The sequence below is a fragment of the Rhinolophus sinicus genome, chromosome X, assembly GCF_036562045.2.
Source record: "Rhinolophus sinicus isolate RSC01 chromosome X, ASM3656204v1, whole genome shotgun sequence".
NCBI classification, from domain to species: Eukaryota; Metazoa; Chordata; class Mammalia; order Chiroptera; family Rhinolophidae; genus Rhinolophus; species Rhinolophus sinicus.
Window position 1 is genome coordinate 60,177,131 of NC_133768.1, and position 20,546 is coordinate 60,197,676.

General features: G+C 38.4%; 1 protein-coding gene and 1 pseudogene across 6 annotated transcripts in view; one reads left to right on the top strand and one right to left on the bottom strand.

Annotated features, from left to right (window-relative positions):
• PCDH11X (protocadherin 11 X-linked) overlaps positions 1–20,546 on the top strand; it is an 803,219-nt gene that overhangs the window by 617,547 nt on the left and 165,126 nt on the right. The gene's annotated exons all lie outside the window — the stretch shown is intronic.
• On the bottom strand, positions 8,536–9,604 carry LOC109436037 (transmembrane protein 116; annotated as a pseudogene).

A 20,546-nucleotide genomic window follows, 5' to 3' on the forward strand; every position in this document is an offset into this window, starting at 1 on the left:
GGAAAATGTTCCATGCGCGCCAAAGAAGAATGTGTGTACTGCAGCATTGGGGTGAAATGCTCTGAAAATATCGATTAAATCCAAGTGGTCCAATGTATCATTTAAGGCTGTTGTTTCCATATTGATTTTCTGTCTGGAAGACCTGTCCCTTGTTGTCAGAGGTGTGTTGAAGTCCCCTACTATGATAGTGTTACTGTTGATCTCTGTCTTTATGTCAGTCAATATCTGTTTTATATATTTAGGTGCTCCTATGTTGGGTGCATAGATGTTTACTAGGGTTATGTCCTCTTGTCGGATCGATCCCTTTATTATTATATAGTGCCCATCTTTGTCTTTTAATATTTTCTTCATTTTAAAGTCTATTTTGTCAGAAATAAGTATTGCAACTCCAGCTTTTTTCTCATTTCCATTTGCATGAAATATCTTACTCCAACCCTTCACTTTCAGCCTGTGTGTGTCTTTTGATCTGAGGTGAGTCTCTTGTATACAGCATATACAAGGGTCTTGCTTTCTTATCCACTCAGCCACCCTATGTCTCTTGATTGGAGCATTTAATCCATTTACATTTAAAGTGATTATTGATAGGTACATAGTTATTGCCATTTTTAAATTTGTAGTTAGATTGTTTTCATCTTTCTTCTATTTACAGAAGTCCTTTTAGTATTTCTTGCAATGCTGGCTTGGTGGTAATAAATTCCTTTAGCTTATTCTTTTCTGGGAAGCTCTTTATCTCTCCATCAACTTTAAATGATAGCCTTGCTGGATAAAGCAATCTAGGTTGTAGGCCTTTGTTTTCCATCACTTTGAGTATCTCCTGCCACTCCCTCCTGGCCTTCAATGTTTCTGTAGAAAAGTCATTTGATAGTCTTATGGGAGTTCCCTTGTATGTAACCCTCTGTCTTTCTCTTGCTGCTTTTAGGATTCTCTCTTTGTCTTTAACCTTTGCCATTTTAACTATAATGTGTCTTGGTGTGGACCTGTTTGGGTTTATCCTGGTTGGAACTCTCTGCACTTCCTGGGCTTGTATGTTGGTTTCCTTCATCAGGTTAGGGAAGTTTTCGGACATTATTACTTCAAATATGTTCTCAATCCCTTGCTTCCTCTCTTCACCTTCTGGTATTCCTATGATGCGCATGTTGTTGCGCTTGATGTTATCCCAGAGGTCTCTTAAACCATCTTCATTGTTTTTTATTCTTTTTTCTTTTTGTTGTTCTGTTTGGGTGATCTCTGCTAACTTGTCTTCTAAGTCGCTGATTCGATCCTCTGCTTCATCTAACCTGCTGTTAATTCCTTCAAGTGAGTTCTTTATTTCAGTAATTGTGTTCTTTAGTTCTAACTGGTTGTTCATTATGATTTCTACATCCTTCTTGATGTCATCTCTAGGCTCCTTAAACATTCTTATCATCTCTGTTCTGAACTCTGTCTCTGATAAGTTGGTTACCTCTGTTTCATTTGATTCCATTTCTGGAGGTTTCTTCTGTTCTTTTATTTGGGACATATTTCTTTGTTTCCCTATTCTGGCTGACTCTCTGTGTTTGTTTCAATGTATTAGGTAGATGCCCTAGAGTTCTTAGTTCTTGCTGGGTTATCTTATGTAGTATCTATCCTTTATATTTTACTTGCACTACTTTGTTCTTCTCCTCTGCTTGTGCTCCAAAGGTGACTCTTGTGTTGTGTATATTGTCCTGTGAAAGAAGATCTTTAATTACTTTTCGCTTGTGAGTAGGTGGGGTTAACTCTTAGGCTGACTAGTTGTGATACTTGGCTCTGCCCACTGCAGGGTGTTCTGCTGCGTGAGGGTTGACCGCTTAAATGTGGTTTGGCCTCTATGGGCTCTTGTGCCTGTAAAGAATCCCCTCTGGGTGTGTCACTTGTAGGTCAAACCCGGTAGTACTCTGGTTTGGTCTGGAGTTGGCCTCTGGGTATGTTGAATCTTGTGCCTCTTAAGCTGGGCCCTGGTAGGGCAATTTCAGAACAAAGCAAATCACCAAGCACAACAACAACAACAAAGAAAAAATCAAATACATTCACATGTAAAAACAACCGACAACCCCCACTCAACACAGGCAAAGATATCAAAGATAGAAAAACAAAACAAAACAAAACAGTCTTGGCTTAAGCCCACCAAGTAATCTCGAGGTTGTCCTCTGCTGTACCAAAGCGTCCCCTGCATATTGTGCAGACAGAGCCGGTCACCTGGTGCGCAGAGTGACGTTGGGACTGCAGATTTAAATGCGTGGGGCTGAGGGGTCTGGACGGTAGTTTTTACAAAGCCAGTGCAGTTTCTGCCCTTGCCTGCACATATGCACGCTGAGTAACAGAACCAGCCCTGTACCTAGTTCTCCTGAGTCTTAGGGCACTTCTTCCGTGTGTGTGTGTGTGTGTGTGTGTGTGTGTGTGTGTGTGTGTGTGGCAGGCAGGAGATTTCTGAGCTGCTGAAAGCCCAGAGCTTTGTCTGCCACTTACTGCTGATCCCTGGGAGTGCCTCCATAGATGTAATTGCCCCGCCCTAGGCAGGCCAGAAAGGGTGGGGGCTGTGGATGGAGGGGTCTTCTCTTTCCCATCCCAGCTGTGTCACACTCTTCCCGCAGGCCAGAAAAGGTGGTGGCTGGGGGCAGAGGAGACCCCTCTCTCCTAGCCCAGCAAAACCCACACTCCTCCCAGCCTCCTCTCTGGGCCAGAGCCACCCACCGGTCTTCCGAGAGCCCGAGCAGCAAGGCTCCTCGGCAATATGACACTACTCCTCAGTTCAGGGGCCAGTTCAAGTCTCTGGAAGGGCAGGGGTAGGATTGGAAGAGCTGGGGGAGGGTCCCAGGTATGGAGTTTGTGTCCTTTGTCCGGCCTAGGGCTTAACTGGAGTTATCAGCTGAGGTTATTGCCTCAGATGCTAGATATGCCGCCCCCTCAGCGGGAGAGATCAGCTGTGGGATGCAGGGAAAGAGCCCACCTCCTGGCTTTTGTGTTCTCTGTTCCGTCCTGGGATCCCCTGCGTCTCTGCAGCTGCGGATGTTAGCCGGGTTTCCACCGCCAAGGATGCGGCCGCGTTTCCACAGTCGCAGATGTGGGCTGCACCTCCACAGCCGCAGATGCAGACCGCATTTCCACGGCCGCTGATGCGGACCATGACCCCACAGCTGCAGATGTGGGCCGCATCTCCACTCCGCTCCCTTCCCTCTTCCCCTGCTCGCCGAATTTTCCCCACCTGCAAGTAATCCTTGCACGAGTCTCTTAGCTGTTCTGTGTGATGAGCAGAGAGTCCTTTGATGGGTTATAAATGTCCCGTTTCTGATAAGATCCGGAGGAGAACTCAAAAGTGCACCCAGCTGCTGCCATTCCTATAATGTCACTCCCAGTTTTTTTGTTTTTAATCTAAGGGTATATAAGTTTGCATTTTTAAAATTGAAATGGTAATGGGGAGATGAAAGTTTTGGGTTAAAACAAATTTGGGGGACCACATTGGCTCTGTGATGCCTCTTTCACCTGCAAAGAAAGATGTTCAGTAAATACTTAAATATAGAAGGCTGTATTTTAGGCATGTTGTCTTGGCTTGGAGTTAAGAGTCTAGAGATGGAATTTGAAGGCATGAAAATGGATGCAATCGCCTATGGAATGAGTATAGATGGAAAAAAGGAAAAAGTCTGAGGACTGATTTTTAGGACATTCCAACCTTTAGAAATTGAGTGGGTGAGAAAAAATGGCAAAGTAGACTGAGTAAGAGAGCTATGATGTAAGAGAAAAAATAAGATTCAGTGGGTGACTGGAAGCCACAAGATGAAATGTTTCAAGAAAGGAGAAGCATGATCAAGGATATTAAATATAAAGTCAAGAAAATGAGATATGAGAATTAATTATTTGATTTTTGCCCCATGGAAGTTATTCGTACCTTGAAAAGAGAATTTTCAGAATAGTATTGGAAGTGAAAGTCTGGATCAAATGGGTTTGAGACAGAATAAGAGGAGAGAAATTGGATACATCTGGTATAGACAATTAATTTAAAGGTTTGGCTAGAAGGGAAGCAGAGAAATTGTGTGAGTTCAGGAAAGGGTTTTTCAAAGAACAGAAATCAGGAATGTTTGTATTTTGGTAAAAGATTATGATTTTATTAATATTTTTTTCTTTAAGATGTTGCATTTGTTTTTTTTTCTTCTACTTCTATGATTAAGGTATTAAAGAATCAATAGATAACTATTAATCTCAAAGTGTAATGGAATTGACCAAAATGTTTTACTCCAAATAAATAGAGCATAAATAATATTTATAGAGCTAGAAGGACATTTCATAGTTCTAAACTTCAGGCATTGCCTTTAGCAATTTGAAACATTACTGTCTTGTCTTAAAAGGGCAATGCAAGGTTGAGAAAACAGCAACCTGAAATGATTAAGAAATGGATTTTGATCAATTTCATGAATTTTGTAACAACAATTTGGCCTGCATTATTTTGGGGTTACATATTGTGGAATGATATACAGAGGGTGCCAAAAAACTGTACACACATTTTAAGAAAGGAAAAAACTGTATTAAAATTGTAATAATATATACCGATAACAAAAGATGAATTCAAGTCACGTTTGACTCCTGAAATTACAAGAGGTGCTCAAAGTGGTTACCAACAGTGTAATTTTAATACAGATTTTTTCCTTTCTTAAAATGTGTGTACAGTTTTTTTGGTATCCCCTGTATATGTTTCACAATAAGGAAAATTTGCATCAAGCTATACTTTCATGGAAATGCTAAAAACAAGTATAAAGAGTGATATATCAAGGCTCAATTTCAACAATGTCATATCTAATATCAATGCTTACATACTGGTACATAAAATACTACTACTTTAGAAAATTATTAAATATTATTTGTTTAGAGTTATAAGGTTGAGAATATGTTGAAATTGTGAAAACCATATATTACTTATCTTTAATATGCTCTTTTAAAAGAGTATTTTGTCTTATAGACTAAATTGAAACTATTAGAAAAAATAACATAATTTTATTTGGAAGGGCCCCTAGAGGTTATCTAGTCCAAGCTTCTGTATTTATTGACGTAGAAAGTAAAATGCAGTGTATATAATGACTCACCCAAGGTAACACAGGTAATTTTTTTTTTTTTTTTTTTTTTTTTGCTGTTGTTCAGTTTATATATTTGCTTTTCACAGAGGCATGGGTTAATTATTCTAAAAATCCTTTACATGTATACCAGGATTGTGCAAATAATCATATTGTGAATAATGAGGGAGCAAGAGGAAATATGTTGGAGGTTTGAAATGGGCTGTGTGGTACAGAGTAGGAAATGGTGCAAAGGCATTGGACGGCAGAGGCCTGTGACCTCCCCAAGGATCCACAAACCCCGGATCTGGAAATTTTAGTTTCAGTGACTCAAATGAATAACAGATGATAGGACGGGAAGGCTGTTCTATGGGACAGGGACTGAGGGATGGCAGTTATAGTTTTCTCTTTTCTCAGAGCCTGAGTCTGGGTCATAGTACTGGCTGCACCTCTGAAAGTTTCCTCTCGTTGGGATAGCCCTCTATAAAGACAGCAGGAGCACAGCTAAGGAGCAAAACCTTCTGTTCTTTGTGGGAGATTGCAAAGTAAGGACAGTCCTGAAGACAGAGAGCACAACAGGAGTAGGAAAAGACGGAGCCAAAAGGCAGGTATCATCATGTAATACTCAGGGTGGGAGCAGCTGCTTCTGGCATGCAGCACAGGTTTGAGCTTTGGCCAAACAACTGTGTCACAGACAAAGATTTAGGTCTCAGGGAAGGCAAGTGAGAGACACAAGTCTGGATCACTAGCTGTTTCACTTGGGCCATGACAATGACAATCTCAGTTAGTTACTTTGCCTCCCCCCTTGCCCTTTCTTCTATGAAATCAAGTGTTTATGAGTAAGGTTTGGAGTGATTTTTTTCCTCAGGAATCCCTAGGTGGGATGCTTGAGAACGGGCCCTTCCCATAATAAGCTGCATGTCATCTTATTGCTGATGGTAACTATACTTCCGGGGACGCATTGTAAGTGCGAATATCTTTACTATGAAATAATCATGCCTAAGAACCTAGTGATGCTCAGAGAACTGAAAGAAAAAAGCAGAAAATGTGGCCTGTGTCCTGTTCATACAAGGAAAATGCCATATTATTAAGGAAGCAAAAGAAGGGATTATTTGTCACGAACTTAGGCATGCCTTTTATTCAGGATGACTGGATATTCAGAGGGTGACCTGGAATCTCTTGTGACTGTTAGCACTTGCTCAGGGCTAAAGGGAATCCTGACTTTCCATGGCACTGTCTTTCCCATTAAGCCTATATATACTTAGAAGAATTCTGAGCATATGCTTGACAGCCTATCCTTAAAATCAGATGAGTCTTGTGTAGTCAGTGGAGAAACAGGAAGAGCTCTTAACCACTTCACAATTTCAGAACAGAATAGAATGCTACTCAGTTCATATGCCCTATGTGTGGACACTTCCCAAGTATCTAGAAATGTTTATTGTGGTTGACAATAAAAAATTCCAAATAATAATGTTACCAAGACTACATAGATGATAATGGATGCCCACACTCTGGTCAACAGGTACATGAAGGAGCTAAATGTGAAAGTAGTATTTACCCGTTAGAGAGAACCCTTGTGAAAATCTCCCTGAATTTGCAGGAAATACTTCAAAATTTTGACAGCTGGAGACACTGGCATCTTTTGAGCATGGTGAAGCATGATGTTGCTCATATAATTATTGGCCAAAGTCTTGGGAAATACCATGGCCATGCATTTCTCAGTGGTTTCTGCATGGCTAAGGATGCAACCAGTGTTGAATCTTTCTCTTATGAAAATATACCACATTACGCAGTTCTCCTGGTTCATGAGCTTGGCCACAACTTGAGAATAAAGCCTGCCAATGTGGCCTCCTGGTGCCATGGCCGGAACCTCTGTAGTATGCATGAACTTATTACTATAGATATGGGCATCAGCAACTGCACTTTTCCACTACTTTCACCAGCTGTTACATAAGCACAGAGAGGACTGCCTGTTTCCTAAAGCTTTGTTCCAGAGCTACTTTGGAAAGTCATATGGTGGGAATAAGAGAGTAGATAAAGGAGAAGAATGTGATTGTGGCAGTGTCCTTCATTGTCAAAAGGATCATTTTGCCTGCCCTCATACTGGCTAAAGAAGGGTTCAGATCGTGCATTTCGATCCATTTACAAAAATTGCAAATTTCTAAAGGAACCACACCCTGCCACCTCATGGTGGATTAGTGTGACTTCCGAGAATGCTGTAATGGTACCTCCAAGTGGTGCACACAAATGCCTAGAAGCAAGATGGCACCCTTTGTGAATAACAAGGTCATGATTACCAGGGCCGATGGCGAAGTCTGGAGAATCAGTGTGTCGAAATCTTTGGAAGGGCACAAAGGTTGCCTGGGCAAGTTGCTATAACTACATGAAAACCAAGAGGGACAGGTCTGGAAACTGGCAATGAATCTAAGGGGATTTTTAAGATCTTCAGCAAGTGCGATGCCAAAGATATAAAATGTGGGAGGCTGCTATGTGAAAATATCCAAAGTCTCCCACACATTGAGAAACATCAAACACGCAGTTCCCCATGTAAGTCACATGGTGTTGGGGTGCAGAGTGTTTTTTAAGCCATAGACAGGGATGATGAGAAGGATGGTATCCCAGATTAGACATCTGTACTCATAAATGAGGCTCTGCATTCGAGGAATCTTCTCTTTCCCAAAAGGTTCAAGTTCTACTTATTATATTAGTCATTCATTCATTTGTTTGTTCATTTATTTTATAAACATATTTAGCACTTACTGTTAGGTTGAACCATGTAAAATTGATATTCAACCATTTTCACCTCCAAAATGGCAAGTTCATGTGGTTCAACCTAATTCAATGTCCCAGCATTGAAACCTACTTTGGACTTCAGCTTGTAAATGACAGTTTAGAGTTTTTGATTAATGGAGTTTCTTTCAGTCATGATTTCTCCTAAATCTTATCATCGCCTGTAACTTCAAAAGATGGTCCTTACTTTTCTAGAGTAGCATGATCCCTACTGCCAAGACTTAGAACAGCACTGACCATAGAAGAGGCTAGGATATAGTGTATCTGAGGATCTCACTGTCACTTTTTTGATAGTTATTGTCTTTACTTTTTCCGTATTTCCAAACCTCTTCAAAGACCAGAAACCCAGAACTTTCTTTGTCCAACCTCAGAGACAGTAACAGCAATGAAAAGATCTGAGTACATTGTTCATGCCACCCTACCTCCCCCACAACCATGTAGTAGAGAGCCTAGAAGTGGATCATATAAATAATAACCTGGAATTATTTTTTCTAGAAAAGGCTTAGACAAATCTAATATTCATCGAGGTAATATGAGTCTATCTCTTAGATAGAAAGTGGCTTCATCTCCCTGATCAAAGACTTTAAGAATCACTAATAAATCTGAGAACAATGAAGAGATCCTAGCCAATTCACCTAGAATAGCTACTGACCATGGTACTATATTCCCTTTCCCTTTCATAATTCAAGGCATGGTTAGAAAAGACTTAAGATGTTGTTCTCCAACACTCTTCCCAATCCCTCAGTGTGGAATAACTGCAGTTCCTGGATATTCCAGTATTATAATTTCCAAGAATGGTGGAGATGCTGGTAGCAAAAGTAAGGGTAGATGCCAATAGATCTAGGCCTCCGCTATAGAATCTCTTCTGTGAGCATAATAATGAAGTCTGGGTATCTGCCTCATGCTGAGCCTTTGCTTTAGTTGAAAGAATCTGTACTGTGTCCAGCCATATACTCCAGAGTTGAGTAAACCATGAGATGATGCTGTTAGAGCCTGGATAACAGAGGGCCATGTGAATCTTGGTGTCCTGTGGCTTGATCAGCTGTATGATTCTCAGAATGACAGCTGGGCCCCAGCAGCAAACAAAAGCCAGTGGGTAGAAGCACACTCGCTGCTCCATGATGTGAATCACTGCCCACTGGTCACACCCCAGAAAGCCAGTTGATTTCACAAACTTCTTATACAAGGTCTGGGCTTGGATGAGTAAAACCAGGGTGAGGAGGCTGGTTAGAAAGCTGGCCAGGAAAATGGTGATCCCATAAAAATAAGTGTACTACAGACTGATGTGTTGGCAGAAGGCAGTTCAGCCATGGCTTACAAAGGTGAGGGCATCCGGATAGGCCTGTGGCTCTGGCTGAAGTTGCAGAAGCATTCCCTGGCATTCTCCAGGCAGAATACAGGTATCATCAGTAGTAAAGGTATCGGGCTTGACAAAATGATAGCTTTTTGACCAACGAGACAAATATTATCTCTAACCATGAGAAATGTGCTCTGTCCACTCTGGTTGTGCTTCATCCTCAGCTCTTTGTATAGATACCAGAAGTAACTGACCATGTAGAGAAGTGAGGAAATGTAGAGTATCTGTCCAACTGCTTGCAGTTATCCATAACAGATAATGCCCTTATTGGCTGCCAAAGTTCCATAGAGAAATGCCTCAGTGAGCCAGGAGGAGGTCAGAGAAGCTCAGATAAAAGAGTGGCCATATCTTTGAAGATTTCTGTATATTCTGGAATACGGCATAGTGAACTTGAGCCCATAACACTCAGAGTAGCCATAACAAATAGTATCCACCAGTCTGCAGAAAAAGATAAGGTAGTAACGGATCCCAACCAACTACCTGATGGACCAATGGCAGGAAGAAATGATGGCCGGCATTGTCATCTTCAAAAACAAGGAAAGACAGTGAACCAAGAGCTGCAGAGACACCAAGCGTGCAGTTGTGCCTCTCCTCGCATGAGGGAGGACAGGAACACAGCTCATTTTGACAAAGTTTGGTATTGGGTGGTTTTCAGTGCTTTTGCCACTTTACTATTTAGAATCACATTAGAGAAGATAATTAGGCATATTAGGAAAATGTCTGTCTTTCCTATCTCCTCTCATTCACTATCTGCCTTCTCCTTTTCTTCTCTCTTTTCTTTTCTCCCTACTCCCTTTTAGTGTTTTTTCTTGTTCCTCACTTTTGAGAAAGGAAGATTTAAGTGTTAATGTACCGGAAGCACGTTTAAAGAGGAGAAGATTTAGTCTGGTACTTTCCTTATAATTCTCTACCTACACACACACACACACACACACACACACACACACTCTCTCTCTCTCTCTCTCTCTCTCTCTCCACTCTACGGCCATTTGGAAGACAAAATGCGAAGAGCTCTAATGTTCTCAATTCTTTGTAGTTTGAAAAAATAACCTCTACTATTTCAGAGAACAAAATAGCCCATATATCCTGGGACAGAAAGAAATAACAGTAACCCTACAGATTTATTTCATGAACTTCAAATCAGTCATGTTCTGAGGTATATCTTTTCTCAGAGCTGTTGACCACTATACTTAAAAGTTAGTGGTTTTAGAGTACAGGCAGTCATGTTTTTAAATTCCACATCTTATAGCGATCGGCCTTTTATAATTTGCAAGTGATTTAACACCTCAGATCTTCAGTTTGCTAATCTAGAAAATAGGATAATAATGCCTACCTTACAAAGTTGTTGCTAATATTAAGTGATATACCTGATACAGTACACGTATTAATGTCAATTATTTTATTATTAATATTATTATTAACAATACTCTTCAAGTGGGAATTACCTATCTGAAAACTCATGAAAATATTAATAGGTAATGTTTCCAACAATAGCCATAGTAGGACTGGTGAACTATTATGAAGCTTGTCTAGTTAAAATTCAGTTAGTGACATCATAAATAAATGGAGACAAAAAAAGATACATAATCTAAAGAAATAGTATCTTTGTTTTAAGACTTTTGGCATGTGTCCATATTCCATCCTATGAAATCCAATTCTTTTAATAATTGTAATCAAATTGAGCTTGTTATTAGAGTGTTTGTACTGTTGAAATGGATTTGAGATAAAAAGTGATATGGAAAATTTTATTTATGTGCTTCAAATAAGCATTTCCTGACGCAGTTGTAATTTCTCATTGTATGCATATAAGTATACAAGTAGTATAGCAATGTATCTTGCAGGTGCTACCTTCAGAGTCATCATAACACTCTTGCAGAATGTGTGTGTGCATCGTAAAGGAAATGACAATGACTTTTCTCTGGGAACTGATAGCCCTTATGAGCATGAATTGTGCATCTGTGTCTGTAGCTGGCTGAGTGATGTGGCAGTGGATTTCTTTGTACACTTTCCTGTGCTTTCCCTTCTGTTTGCCCTGCTGTGTATCATTCTCCCCTCCAGCCCACCCAGGACAGAGTGAAGTTTTCCCTTCCCAACTTTACTGTCTGGAGATAATGGAGGAGGGCAGGAGCATGTGCATGCAAATGTCCCAGTTGTCACAGTCTCCCTTTTCTTGTGTCCTTCTTTATTTCCTTCTGTGCCTTTGACATTAAAACAAAACTCTTTTAGAACACATCACGATATGGCCTCTCCCACCCACAGGTAGGACAAGTAGTTGAATGCCTCGCACATCATGGCCTTTATTCATCTATATTTATAAAAACTCTTATTTTCCTTTAGTATTGCCAACTCTCATGTATTTACTTATTTATTTTGTTTCAGTGATCATGCTGGTACTATTGTGCCATCTGAAAATTTAGCCTTTTAGCTTTTTTGATGGTATAATTAACACGAACTAAATAAATGCAGCTTGTGCCACAGCTGTTAAGGCACCTGGGTGTTTATAGTTTCACCCCACCTTCTGGGGCAGGAAAGTTTTTGTAACACATGTAGTGGAGTAAATCTGGAGCAGACGGACTCATATGCTCTGGCTTCCAATAAGGCAGGAGGGGGTAACACGGCGCAGAGCCCAGACACAGCTCTATCAAAGGTACTAAATTACATGTGTCCTGCACCACACGATGCTGGGATCTGACTAAATACGTTCCACATGCCTCAGTAGTGAGCTTTTATTGGCCTTCATTTTTTTTCAATAAAAACATTAGCTTATAGGGAAAATAAATAATTTTCTTGTCAGTGGTCAGTGACTTGAGCTAGCATAAATATCCTTTGGCATTTATTCAGGAGAAGCTAAATCAGAATTTACCCTTTCACCTATATGACAAAGCTTACCTTGCCTGATGAGAAATCCAACAGTATCTGAAAAGAAACTCCTGGGAGGGCATGGAAGTGGGCAATAGAAGACCTGAATGTGACAATTGGTATATCAAAAAGAAGCATCTTGAGAAGTCTGTCAGTCCTAGGATGGCAAACAGACCCTCCTACAGAATCATCTTGCCCAGATAGCACATATTGGCAGCTAGCATCCTGGTGTTTAATGTCACACATAACTTCATTATCTGTTGATAGTATCCACCATACACACCCTTTAGGAATTGAATAGGCCATGGAAAGCCAATATCAAGAAGTTAGCGACGTTTAAAAGAATAATCCACACCTGGCTAATGAAACACTAGGATAGATGAGTTTTAGATGCTTTTATACACAAGCCCTTGTTCGTAGTATTTTATGCCTTATAGGTAGGGGAAGAGAAATCAGTGATTTTCGTGGAGGGTGGTAATGTGCCTCTAGGGGACGCAGATCATGATAACTGATGAACTCTTTCAAATTCCACCTCCTCACTACCCAGGTTCTCTGAACCTCCAGTGGTACATAAACCTGTGAGAATCACTGCTTGGTGAGCTTCACTGACAGGTTTGTTGTTGTTCACACTCAGGTTTGTTGACGTGGAAGAAAAGTTGAGAAGTTACTGATGACTTTTCTTCCTCCACAATAAGTTTCCTTAAAACTTCCAGTATATTAAACAAGAAACAAGCTCTTTCAGTTTCAGCAGCTTCTGTCAGTATAGAAACATAAAGTAGGCTTCGTAGTGAAAATATGAAACTCACCATCTGCTTTAATGTCTTTGGAGAACAGTTATCAATGACTTTGTTCCAGAGTTAAAATTAATGGGCTCAAACTTATTGTAGTGTGAGCATCTTTAGGATTTTGTCCATTGTGAAAATATCTTCTAAATGGCATTCTGCCAAATTCTAGTCCTACTTGTGGAATTTTGTGACACTTCATCTTAAAATGCAAAATATTCGTGTTCTGATTCCATTTTTGAACTTTTGTTCTGAGGATGGAGATAAGGCTAAATAACATTCAGAAAAAAAATATTAAATGTTAAAAATAACAGTTAAGAAAACTACACAATTTCCCATGATATTTGATTACATGTTTATTCGGTAGTTTGGCAGTTGTTGGACTAGAATTTTCATTTCCAGTGCCAAGTGAGCAGTTTATTCATTTTACTTTAGAGTGTTCATTTTTTGTGATAATAATTTTAATGTTTTTGCACCAATTATGTCTTAGCAAGAGGTAACTTGCTGATGAAAGACTTTAATTTCAAAGTAGTTTGGTCTCAGTGGCTGTAAATGTCTTGGCTATGAAGTTGAACTTTTAACATTTCTCCTCTAAAAATAATTTGAAACCTCCACCGCATTTGATCTTAAATTTATGGTCATTAATGAAGTCTTAGAAAATATATCTAATATCACAGATGGAAAAAATGTGTTATTTCTGTTGTGGAAAACTGACTTAAAATATTTTTAGAAACATTCTAAAAATGCATTGTATTGTAATTGTAGTTTATCACATGTGGTTCATTGTCATTAGAGGCAACACTATGTATAGTGCATAAAACAAAATCCGTCAGGCTTACAACTGTTTACATCTATCTGTAATAGCATATGTTTTATAATGCTGAAAATTAAGATAATATATCTTTTTATTCTCAAAACCTTGACTTTGAAATTTCTTCCCACATAAAAAATTAACGCTTAAGAATTAAAAGCTAAAGTGAATTCCATTGTACTTAACCTTATATTGAGTTTACAAAATATAGATTTATCTGCAGGAGACATTCTTTCCTTAAGATGAAAATGTGAAAAAAGCCAACTTTACCTTATATAATAATAGTGTATTTTAGAAATAAAATTAAAAGTACAGGATTGCTAATACCTTCAGAATGTAACTGAAAACAGTGAATTCCCCCCATATTTTTATTAACAACTATAACGCTGAGTCTCCACAGTTGTGAAGAAAATGTTTTTTTGATGTTTTGTGTGATCAAAACGATAAATTTATAAAATTTGTAGACAGGCACTTTCCATTAAAGATTTCTGACCTTTAGATTATTATACTTTTAAAAGGAGGCAATGTTTCCTAGGTGGAAGTCTTTGTCATTGAATTAATACAGAGGAAACATTTAGGATTTAACAGAATTTCATCTGAGTTTAAGACTTAAAATAGAACTCAATCTCCACTTTTTGACAGGCTTACTGACATCTATAAGGAGCTAATGGAAAACGTACAAGTAATCAAAACATTTGTAAAAACATACCTAAAGATATTTATTTTGGGGCGTGAGGGATAAGTAGAAGGCATTATCATCAACCTATTACTATCACATCTGATGTGCTTAATGATTCAACACTAAGCCATCTTAATCGCATTATCTTCAAGTGATGTGAGAATAAACTCTGCCCATATCCGTTTCTGCCTGAAAATCACCAACTTACAGTGTACACCGAAGCAAATCATTTGGGAAGCTGAATATTGCTTAAGAACTGAATTATCTTAGTGTGTATAGCTTATGCAGAAATTAATTAGCTTATGTTTGGTGTCCATCTGTTTTTCACTACTCTGAAGACTAGATAAGGTTAGAATATATATATTACATTAAAGTTTATTGGAGTGACAATCATTAGTAAAGTTACATAGATTTCAGGTGTACAATTCTATAATACATTATCTATATCTCACACTGTGTGTTCACCACCCAGACTCAGTTCTCTTTCCATCACCATATATTAGACCCTGTTTACCCTTTTCTAGAGTTCCCCTCTCCCCTTACCCTCTGGTAACCCCTAAACTGTTGTCTATGTCTATGAGTTTTTCTTTCTTCATTTGTTTGTCCTGTTCTTTTATTGTTTTCAGTTTTATATACCACATTTCAGTGAAATCATGTGGTTCTCTACTTTTTCTGTCTGACTTATTTCGCTTAGCATTATAATCTCAAGATCCATCCATGTTGTCACAAATGGTCCTATTTCATCTTTTCTTACTGCCAAATAGTATTCCATTGTGTATATATACCACAACTTCTTTATCCATTCATCTATCGAAGGACATTTTGGTTGTTTCCATGTCTTGGCCACCGTAAATAAAGCTGCAATGAACATTGGAGCACACATGTCTTTATGTATAAAAGTTTTCAGGTTTTTTTGGTCGATACCCAGGAGAGGGATAGCTGGGTCATATGGTAATTATATTTGAAAATTTTTGAGGAATCTCCACACTGCCTTTCATAGTTGCTGCACCAATATGCATTCCCACCAACAGTGTCTGAGGGTTCCTTTTTCTCCACAGCCTCTCCAACCCTTGTTACTATTTGTCTTGTTGATGTTAGCCATTGTAACTGGGGTGAGGTGATATCTCATTGTGGTTTTTATTTGCATTTCGCTGATGATTAGTGATGTTGAGCATTTTTTCGTAAATCCATTTGCCATTTGTATGTCCTCTTTGGAGAAATGTCTCTTCAGGTCCTGTGCCCATTTTTCAATTGGGTTGTTTGTTTTTTGTTGTTGAGTTGCATGAGTTCCTTGTATATTTTGGATATTAGCCGCTTATTGGAGGCACTGTTTGCAAAATCTTCTCCCATTCAGTTGGTTGCCTCTTTATTTTGTCGATGGTTTCTTTTGCTGTGCAGAAGCTTTTAAGTTTGATATAGTCCCATTCATTTATTTTAGCTTTTACTTCCATTGCCTTTGGAGTCAAATTCATAAAATGCTCTTTGAACCCAAGGTCCATAAGTTTAGTACCTATGTTTTCTTCTATGCAGTTTATTGTTTCAGGTCTTATGCTTAAGTCTTTGATCCATTTTGAATTAATTTTGGTACATGGTGACAGATAGCAGTCCAGTTTCATTCTTTTGCACGTGGCTTTCCCATTCTCCCAGCACCATTTATTGAAGAGGCTGTCTTTCTCCATTGTATGTTTTTAGCTTCTGTGTCAAAAATTATCTGTCCAGATTTATGGGGGATTATTTCTGGGTTCTCAATTCTATTCCGTTGATCTACATGTCTGTTTTTCTGCTAATACCATGCTGTTTGGATTATTGTTGCTGTGTAGTACAAGCTAAAGTCAGGGAGTGTGATACCTCCAGTCTTGTTCTTTTTTCTTAAGATTGCTTTGGCTATTGGGGTCTTTTGTGATTCCATATAAATCTGATGATTTTTTTTTTGTTCTATTTCTTTTTAAAAAATGGCATTGGGATTTGATGGGGATTGCATTAAATCTGTATATTGCTTTGGGTAATACGGTCAACTTAACTATGTTGATTCTTCAAGCCCATGAGCACGGAATGTCTTTCCATTTCTTTGTGTCTTCTTCAATTTCTCTTTTAAGTGTCTTATAGTTTTCAGCATATAGGTCTTTCACATCCTTGGTTAAGTTTATTCCTAGGTATTTTATTCTTTTTGCTACAATTGCAAAAGGAATTTTTTTTTTATTTCTTTTTCTGAGATTTCATTGTTAGTATATAGGAATGCAATGGACTTCTGTATGTTGATTTTGTAGCCAGCAACTTTACTGTATTCGTTGATTGTTTCTAATAGCTTTTCGGTGGAGTCATTAGGGTTTTCTATATATAGCATCATGTCATCTGCAAGAGTGACCATTTAACTTCTTCATTTCCAATTTGGATGCCTTTTATTTCTTTCTCTTGCCTGATTGCTCTGGCAAGGACTTCCAACACTATGTTGAAAAGCAGAGGTAATAGGGGACAGCCCTGTTGTGTTCCTGAATGTAGAGCAAAGGGCTTCAGTGTTTCACTGTTAATTATGATATTAGCTGAGGTTTTGTCATATATGGCCTTTATTATGTTATTTTCCTTCTATACCTATTTTATTAAGTGTTTTAATCATAAATGGGTGTTGTATCTTTTCAAAAGCTTTTTTTGCATCAATTGATATAATCATATGATTTTTGTCCTTTATTTTGTTTATATGATGTATCACATTGATGGATTTGCATATGTTGAACCATCCTTGTGCCCCTAAGATGAACCCCACTTGGTCGTGATGAATAATCTTTTTAATGCATTTTTGCATTTCATTTGCTAGAATTTTCTTTAGGGTGTTTGCATCTGTATTCATCAGAGATATTGGTCTGTAGTTTTCTTTTTTTGTGTTATCCTTACCAGGTTTTGGTATCAGGGTAATGTTGATCTCATAAAATGATGTAAGCAATATTATCTCTTCTTCAATGTTTTGGAAGAGTTTGAGTAGGACAGGTATTAGATCCTCTTTGAAGGCTTGGTAGAATTCACTAGTGAAGCCATCTGGTCCTGGACTTTTGTTTTGGGGGGAAGGTTTTGTATGACTGATTCAATTTCGTTACTGGTGATCTGTCTGTTTAGATTTTCCAGTTCTTCATGGTTCAGCCTAGGAAGGCTATATGTTTCTAAGAAATTGTCTATTTCTTGTAGGTTATTGAATTTGGTGGCATATAGTCCTTCATAGTATTCTTGGATGATCCTTTGTATTTCTGTGGCATCTGTGATAACTTCCCCGTTTTCATTTCTGACTTTGTTTATTAGTGTCTTTGCTCTTTTGATCTTAGGGAGCCTAACCAAGGGTTTGTCAATTTTGTTAATCTTTTCAAAGATCCAGCTGTTTGTCACATTAGTTTTTTTCTATTGTCCTTTTGTTCTCTGTTTCATTTAGTTCTGCTCTGATTTTATTATTTCCTTTCCTATGCTGACCTTCGGTTTCATTTGTTCTTCCTTTCTAGTTTTTTAAGGTATAATGTGAAGTTATTAATTTGGGATTTCTCTTGTTTCTTGAGATAGGCCTGTAATGATATAAATTTGCCTCTTAAAACTGCTTTCGCTGCATCCCAAAATTTTGGTAGAATGTATTTTCATTCTCATTTTTTTCTATGTATCTTTTGATATCTCCTCTTATTTCTTCTTTGACCCGGTCCTTCTTTAACAGTATGTTGTTGAATCTCCATGTATTTGTGGTTTTTCTTGCTTTCTTCTTGCAGTTGATATCCAATTCAAAGCCTTGTGATCAGAGAATGTGCTTGGTATGATGTCAATCTTCTTAAATTTGCTGAGGCTGATTTTATGTCCCAAAATATGGTCTATCCTTGAGAATGTTCCACGTACACTAGAAAAAAATGTATAGTCTGATGTTTTAGGATGAAGTGCTCTATAAATGTCAATTATGTCCATTTCATCTAATGTGTCATTTAGGGCTGCTATTTCTTTATTTTCTGTTTGGATGATCTATCCATAGCTATCAATGATGTATTTAAGTCCCCTACTATAATTGTGTTTGGTCAAGTTCTCCCTTTAGTTCTGTTAGTAGTTTCTTGGTGTATTTCTGTGCTCTCTGATTGGGGACATAAATATTGATGACTGTTATGTCTTCTTGTTGTATAGTCCCCTTTACCATTATGAAATGTCCATCTTTGTCTCTTGTTACCTTTTTCACCCTGAAGTCTGTTTCATCTGATATCAGTACGGCTACACCTGATTTTCTCTGGATACCATTTGCTTGGAGTGTCAATTTCCACCCTTTCACTTTGAGTCTGTGCTTGTCCTTGTAGCTGACATGTGTCTCTTGGAGACAGCATATGGTTGGGTTTAGTTTTTTTATCCAATCTGCTATTCTGTGCCTTTTTATTGGTGAGTTCAGTCCATTTACATTTAGGGTGATTATTGATATGTGAGGATTTCCTGTCATTCTATCTTTAGTTTTCTGGTAAGGCTGTGTTTCCATTGTTTCTTTGCCTTTTTGTTGTTGTCTGTTATTTCTGTGTGGTGGTATTCTATGATGTTTTCCTGTGTTTCTTCTTTTATTACAGTACATATTTCAGTTCTGGATTTTTTTTTGAGTGGTTACCATTAAGTTAGTGTAAAATAAAGTTTGATATTTAGAGTATTCCATTTTCTCCAGCATGCTTACTTTATCGATTCCGTTATTCTGATCAGACCTTTACGCTCCCCCTCTTTATGTTTTGGTTGCCACAAATTGTCCCTGTTGATGGTGTTCGAATAGCCTCCTTTAGTATTTCTTGTAGTGTAGGTCGTGTATTAGAAAATTCCCTCAGCTTCTGTATGTCTGGAAAGGTCTTTATTCCTCCTTCATATCTAAAGGATATCTTTGCTGGATATATTATTCTTGGCTCATAATTTCTCTCTTTCAATAGTTTGAATATTTGGTTCCACTCCCTCCTGGCTTGTAGAGTTTCATCTGAAAAATCTGATGATACTCTAATGGGCTTTCCTTTGTAGGTTACCGTCTTCTTTTCCCTGGCTGCCTTGAGGATTCTTTCTTTGTCGTTGATTTTAGGCAGCTTCAATACAATGTGCATTGGAGAAGGCCTGTTGGGATTGAGGTAATTAGGTGTTCTATTTGCTTCTTGGACTCGAGGATCCAGTTCTGTGCACAAGTTTGGGAAGTTCTCATCGACAATTTGTTTGAATATATTCTCTGTTCCCTTCTCTCTTTCTTCTCCTTCTGGTACGCCCATTATTCTTATATTGCTTTTTCTGATGGAATCAGTAAGTTCTTGTAGAGTTCTTTCATTTCTTTTAAGTCTCAAGTCTCTTTCTTCTTCCATCTGTGTAATTTCCAGGTTTCTATCTGCGATGTCACTGATTCTTTCCTCCATCTGGTCAACTCTACTACCTAAGCTGGTTATTTCATTCTTAATTTCTTCTATTGAGTTCTTAATCTCCAGAAATTCTATTTGGTTCTTTTTAAAATTTCAATCTTTTTCGTAAAATGCACATGTTGTTCTTTCATTGTGTTTCTAAGTTCATTAAACTGCCTTTCTGTGTTTAGTTGCTTCTCGTTGTGTTTTTTCAGAACTGCAAGCTTGAATTCTCTATCACTTAAGTCATATATTTCCACACCTTTAAGTTCTTTTCCTGGAGGCTTTTCACTTTAGCTCTGAGTGGTCTTGTTGCCTTGGTTATTCATGGCAATTACTTATTTATTATTTCTCTTCCTCAACATCTACAGCAGTGGTTCAGCAACATTCTGATAGGAAGAAAATTTTCTATTGTTTTCCAGTACTTGTTGGAATAATGTTTTATTTTCTTTCTGACGCAGCTTTTTATTCTCTCTCACATGGTAGTGCTATGTTTTCTCTGCACTATTCCACCTTCTCACACAATCAGGAGATTCCCTGGAAGATTGGCTTCTCTTCTGTTAATAGTTCACCTGCATCATAAGCGCCGCACCGGTGTGGGGATGCAGAGAACTTTTTAAGTTCCAAAGCTCTTCCTGCACCAGATTCAGAGCCCGTGTTTCAGCAGTTCTCTCTACTCCTGCAGGGTTCCGCACAGATAGGTTGGGACAGGGGTGGGGTGGGTTGTGAGAGGTGGCCCAGAGCAATGGCGGCGACCACCACTACAGCCAGTCCTGCTTCCACAGCCCACTGCCCTTTTTTGGAACTAGTTGGGCTGCGAATCTGTGTCTGTGGACCACAGTTCTTAGAACTGCAAATATTCTGTTCTTTTGATC